The sequence below is a fragment of the Thermobia domestica genome, chromosome 17 (assembly GCF_964235325.1).
Source record: "Thermobia domestica chromosome 17, izTheDome1.hap1.1, whole genome shotgun sequence".
NCBI classification, from domain to species: Eukaryota; Metazoa; Arthropoda; class Insecta; order Zygentoma; family Lepismatidae; genus Thermobia; species Thermobia domestica.
Window position 1 is genome coordinate 138,406,250 of NC_137470.1, and position 4,906 is coordinate 138,411,155.

The 4,906-nt window shown below is 33.9% G+C and overlaps 1 non-coding gene across 1 annotated transcript; it reads left to right on the forward strand.

Moving 5' to 3' along the window:
* Positions 1 to 4,518: 4,518 nt before the first annotated feature.
* TRNAT-AGU (transfer RNA threonine (anticodon AGU)) lies at positions 4,519 to 4,591 on the forward strand. The gene has a single exon. It is a non-coding gene; the product is annotated as a tRNA-Thr (tRNA).
* Positions 4,592 to 4,906: the final 315 nt, after the last annotated feature.

Here is a 4,906-nt window from a genome sequence, read left to right on the forward strand (position 1 = left end):
AATCAAATGTATGTGCAAGCGATAATATTATTGTACAAGATCTGAAAGAAAAACTTGACAGTTTTCAAATTAAAATTGGAACTAGAATGTTTGTTTCACAAATAATGTTTATTTCCAAACTGAGCCAGAACTCGAAGTGTTTTGCTTACAAAATTAGATATAAAACAGCCTCCTTTTTGAATTACAGTTTTCAAAATATTTCCTCATTAAAAGCATTCAAAATGCCATTGCAACGAAGACTGCAGAATCTCTTATCCACTGCATTCAATTGTTTCACCACAAGTTCGTATGGGCGGAAGTCAAGGCTCATATTAAATATTCTTCGTACGGAGCGGTCAGAAATTCTAAAGGTACTGAGATATTTTTACTGCAGATCACCGTAGATTTACAGAACAGAGCGATACACACGTTCAATTATTATTATTATTACTAAGTATTCTACCTGTTAGCAGGTTCTAGGACTAATTATTTGTTTCTTTTTTCTCTTTTTTTCAGGTTTGGGCATGGAAATGTTTTTTCCACGTTTCTCTATCATCAGCTTCCTCTTTTAACTGCCAATATTTTGTTCTGGTTTTCAAATCATTGATTAGTTGTGTTCTTCTTCTTCCTACTCCTCGCTTTTCTTCCATCTTTCCTCCAATGGGGTATGAAAAAGTCAATTTCTTTGCAAGATATGTCCAATCCAATTGACCTTCCTACGAAGGATGGTGGCTAAAAGCGTCCTCTTCTCTCCTACCTATTTCAAAACATCTTCGCTTGTTACCGTCTTTGTTCATTCTTCCTTCTCCATCTTCCTCCAACACCACATTTCGAAGCTTTCTTAATATTTCCTCTCTAATTTCTATAATGTCCAGGTTTCTGGACCATACAATTCAATACTCCCTACATAGGCCTTGACTAACTTCTCCCTTGGTCTAATATTGAACCTGCTAGTTAAGAGTGATCTTTCCTTGTTGAATGCTTCTTTGGTTGGGGCAATTCTTGACGTGATCTCTGGTGCAATAAGCGTCTCCCGTCAAAATACTTCTCACGTGGTTTTCCTGAAAGTCTCTTTATGGCTCAAGCTATTTCAAAAGATTTCCTAACCCATAACACTATGGTATTGCAGCTTCGAACGCTGTGATTCTGATGAACGTCGGTTGGGGAGGGGGCGTTGCACACTGAGTAACAATCATTGACTCATTTTTTTAAAGTCTGCTGTTATGTTAACCAACGCTCCGTGGAGACTGAAATGCCACGGGAAGCACCCTTCAATGTCACTGTCAACTTCATGAATCATGTTTGTGCAACTGGATTAAAAAAAAAAAAAAAAAAAAAAAAAAGAGAGAGAGAGAGAGAGAAACAAAGATTTCAGTTACGCCTTGCGTAAATACACCTCTCAGACATGGGAAGAACATCTAAAAAACGTAAAAATATATTGGGTCGATGCATAAGTTCGTGCGGTTCTTATGTTTTATATTTATTCTGCTGTTCAGTTCAAATTCAAATACAAATACAACATAGACATAACATTAACATATTCTACGAGTGTAACAATACATTGCATACACATTCAAAAACTTGCGCCATTTCCCACTTTGTTTGACGAGGATTCTCATGACGCAACCCATTCAAGCAATTTTCGTCAAAATCTGAAGGTCGTCTAGAACGTGGATCATCAGCAAAGTCAAACCGTCCTGTTGGAAAGCGGAAAAAAACATTTATGTGCTGTTCTTTCAGCAATTGCTTTATTCCCGTGCACTGCACAAATTGTTCTCACAGCTTCTGCATTGGATCCTCGGTTGAATTTGAAGAGTAAAATGTGACGGAAATGATCACTTTTCTCAACTTGATATTCGATATTAGTCTGCCTCAAATATATACAATAATACTTTCACAATCAAGAAAACCCGTGTTTCACAACACGCAAACTCCAAACTACGGTAAAACAACGGAATAACGATAAACAATTGCTTCACGCCGCAATGTTGCCAACCCAAAAGAAAACCGCACGAACTTATGCATCGACCCAATAATTTTCAAAATCTAATTTATCAAAATAATGTTTTATAACTAATTGTTGTAACAAAAATACTTTGAATTATAGTTGAATACGGAAATTAAAAAACAATATGTGAAATAAACAGAATGGTCACAAATAGCTTCATTTAATAAAATCTCCTACCTACAGTGTAAGCTTTCAGGTAACAGTGAATAATAATAATAATAATAATAATAATAATAATAATAATAATAATAATAATAATAATAATGTCATAACCGAAAATAGGTCTAAACAAACATCTTGAGATACAGATTTTTTTCGTTATTGAATTAAAACAGGATCAATTAGGCCTACACGGAAGCATGTATGAAGGTGAATTAAAATAAAACTTTGAACAAGGTACTACAATTTTAAGAATATATTTTTACCATCTGTGCAACACTTTTGTCATTGTAACACAGTTGACAAATACGAGGTGTGTTCAAAAAGAAACAGAACTTTCGAAGCCAATGCACCAATCAAGTTTTGTTTTCCCACAATTCAGGCCTCTTCCTTCAAGCTCTTTCGTCGTCACTGTACCATTAATCCGACGAACAGTTTGTGCACGTCCTCATTTCAGCGGCTATAGCTCGGCGACTAAGGGCCATAGTGAAACGAGGTTTAAAAAAAAATCTTTCTAAACCTGCCGCTAGGTGTTCTCAGTAGTCGTAGCGCGCTCCCTCTGCTGGTTGGCGCGCTATTTCAAAAGTTCGGTTTATTTTCGAACACACCTCGTATATACTTTTAGCCCTTTGTTCAATTTTTTATTACTTTTCTAAGAATCATGAGGATAACAATGATTTTTCAAGCATACGTAGAAGTTTAGGAGCGTTATTATTATTATTATTATTATTATTATTATTATTATTATTATTATTATTATTATTATTATTATTATTATTATTATTATTATTATTATTATTAAGACTGCTTTTCACAGAGAACAGGCTTCGTTACTTACAGGATACGTATGCCTTCGACAGTACAGAAATATGTGCTTACTTGTAAATTTTATAAAGGTAGTAGGATGTAGAGAGACAATAACACGTTTTTTTTTTCTGTTTACGAGAACTAATAAATTGGAAATGGAATATAATGAAATATATGCATTAGAATATTCTGAAGATGGATTTGTAAAAATCTTCAATGAACTTTCAACGTTGGAAATTTCTCAGCACTGAATTTGAAGTCTTCGGTCACTCCTCTAAATTGTTCATACTTCTTAAATTATGCAAATTACTTGCAATTGCGAGTCAAAGATACATTTCCCTAATAGTCTGCTACTGGGTAGGGGTTAATTGAAATCAAAGCAGCAAGGTATTATTAAATTTAAGAGTCCAAAGCGGCACTCCTCTACAGGCACGCCCTGACAGCTACTGTGTTGTATTGTATTTTCGACCTTTTTAAATACATTTAGCACTGTATTACGATACATCTGAAGTAGACATGTCACTTATATGTAAACACAAAAGTAAAACAAACAATAATAATGTAAATTACACACACTAGGTTAATAAAATGAAATGAAATGAAATCTTTAAGTTTTACGTCCCACAGGTATGTCGGCTAGGATGAAGGTGAAGATGATAAATGGAGTGAAATGAAGAAAGTGGGAGGAAACGGGAGAACCCTAAGGAAACCCACACACACGACGTTTGTCCACCACAAAGTTCATTTGGTGAGAGCTGGGATTGAAACGAGGACCCCATGCACCATAGGTGAACGCTTTACCACTAAACCACTGCTCCCCACACTTGGTTAATAATAACATTTTGCATGATATCATTATTAAAAATGCAGTTAGATTAAGTAATTATTACTTGAAGTGTATAAAGAAATCCCTGCATATATATTTAATCCTAAAAATAAGTAATGACACTAATTTATTGTAGTTCATGTAAAATTTTAATGTAGTTACCGAGTAAAAGCAGTATTCTAATAAATATTTCTGGAGCTCTTTTTTTTTCTTTAATTTAACAACAGAGTCCTGAATATTTTGAATATTTTTGAAAGTTTATTGCAAGATTGCATTATATTTATATCCTTTATTTTATGTAATATAGTTTTTTACAATAGAAAAGTGTTGTTTGTTTCTTGTATCGTGATTATGTTGTTCTACTCTCGTAAGGACACTCTCTAGGTGTCTCTTTACAAATATCAGTAAATATAATATAAATTATACCAACATGGTACTGGAAGTATACCGAGCTTTTAAATATTGGTTTGTAGTGATCTTTTGGCTTAGCATCTGCCATCATTATTCGCTTCTATATTGTAAAAATTACTTTAGTTTTGTATATATTTCCCCAAAATATAATGCAATATGTTAAATTCGACTGGAATAATCCGAAGCAAATTGTTTTTAAAGTATAATCTTTTAACACGTCTTGAAGTACCTTAATTGCGAAATAAATCTGATTTAATTTTTTTTTACTCAGTTTAGTTATAGTCACATTTCAGGGAGATATTCAGTATGCAAATGCTGTTGAGCAAGCGGCACCGTAGCTCAGTGGTTAAAGCGCCTGTCTAGTAAACAGGAGATCAGGGGTTCGAATCCCTCCGGTGCCTGAAGCTCATTTTTTCATTATTAACTGTGAAATGAAACAACGAGTTATGTTATCTTGTCAAAGTTGCTTCCTATTAGATTACTTTCGTATCATATGCTTTCACATTGTGAGAGTATCAGTGCTAAAAATAAAACAAAACAAAATAACATGCAAAATGGGATAAATACCGTAAAATCTATATGCAGGAGGCACGGTTTTAGGCGTAAATCGGTTTATGAGCAACGTTTTACGTTCTCATTTTTATATGTTTTGATTGTACTTGTATTGCAATATATTAGCGTACTTCATCTGTTCCTTTCTTTCAGGAGTCGATTCG